This window comes from Echinops telfairi, unplaced genomic scaffold (genome assembly GCF_000313985.2).
Source record: "Echinops telfairi isolate 266 unplaced genomic scaffold, ASM31398v2 ScPeMD7_443;HRSCAF=831, whole genome shotgun sequence".
Classification (NCBI taxonomy): Eukaryota; Metazoa; Chordata; class Mammalia; order Afrosoricida; family Tenrecidae; genus Echinops; species Echinops telfairi.
In genome coordinates, this window is record NW_022104341.1 from 84,866,925 (window position 1) to 84,868,391 (window position 1,467).

The 1,467-nt window shown below is 60.3% G+C and overlaps 1 protein-coding gene across 1 annotated transcript in view; it reads right to left on the reverse strand.

Moving 5' to 3' along the window:
- PTPRF (protein tyrosine phosphatase receptor type F) overlaps nt 1-1,467 on the reverse strand; it is a 79,267-nt gene that overhangs the window by 35,631 nt on the left and 42,169 nt on the right. The gene's annotated exons all lie outside the window — the stretch shown is intronic.

Genomic DNA, 1,467 nt, shown 5'->3' on the forward strand with positions numbered 1-1,467 from the left:
GAGGTGGTGTGTGTGTGTGTGTGTGTGTGTGTGTTTGTACCCCTGTACGTTCCCTGCCAAAAAGGCTCAGACTGCAGCTAGGCAGACAGTGCAGGAAGACCTGGTAGGGTGGAGACAGACCGTGGCAGGAGCCAGGTGACCTCTGCCTGAGCACGCTGTGTTCACATGGTGGAGGCCCATAAACGGCTGCTCCCAGGGCCAGGAGTGGAGACTACCTCAGTCAGGGTGCTAGCTATCTAAAGCAGCTGGACTCAGCTCATGTCCAGATGAGCCAGCATGAAAACGACGCTGAAGAGGGCTGTGGGGTCACGATGGCAACGTGAGGGTCTGTCCCCTTGGGTCTGGGCCTGCTCTGGTCTCAGTGCTACCTCCTGCAGATCTGCCCCAGGAAAGGTGCCCGTGGAACTGGCCTGGAGTGCCCTTTCCCAAGGGCAGTGGGGACAAAGGGTCACTTCAGCTGCTCCTCTTCAGCTGGACCATCCCTCCCTGTCGCTGGTGTCCTGTGCCCCCAACAAAGCTTGCCTGGAGCTGTGTGTGTGGGCGGATGCGCCCTAAAAGCAATATTGCTGACCCCCTCACTTCAATACCTTAGCCATTTGGGTGGCTCTGAGAGTCCAGGCCACCCAGTTCCAACCTTGCCCTTGAAGATGGGCCCTGGGTCAGCTCACCTGAGCACCAAAGAGCAAGAGCCTTGACAACAATGGGGGGGGTGGCATGCACTACCATGGGCCAGCAACTGGTGCAGCACCATCCACGGTCTCTAAAGCAGTCCTTGCTCATGACAAACAGCCCCTTGGCTGGCACAGCAATCGGACTGGAAGATCCTGGAGGCATCTCTCGACCGTGAGCCTCCCGGCAAACACAGGCGGAACGGCAGCCTCGTCTTCTTCTGCCTCGTCTGACTGATCAAGTCTGCCCGCACCGCCTGAGCGTGGGGTTGACCACGCCCCACCGCACCCCACCCCACCCCAGGGGGGCTTTCAAAACATTGGTCAAGGTCTCTAGGAGACATCTCCTTCCCTAGGTACAATGAAACCCCACCCCACCCCCAGCCCCCTGGGTGGACAGGCGGCCGGTGGCCCTCATGAAGGCTGCACAAGCACTTAGCGTGATGAAATCACCTCTGGGAGGAAGCCGCATCCACTTTCTCCCCCACCCCCCATCGCAGACGGTTTAACTTTTAATGATGCCATCTGTGTGGGAGGGGGAGGGGGAAGCAGGGGGCAGGGGGCCAAGCCCTGCACAAGCCCCCAGGCCTTTCCTGGGCATTACGCACACCAGACCCTGTGTGTCTTCGGCAAGAGGCGAGCTGCCCTTGGGCCGCTCTGCTGGGGGCCTGGGCCTGACCCACTTAGGAATACCTATTCACCCAGGGCAATGCACTGCCCAGGCTCCCAGCTGCCTCAGTGGGACCCCGCACAGAGCCTGAATGGCCAAGGACACACCCAAGGCTGGACTGCCCCAAAG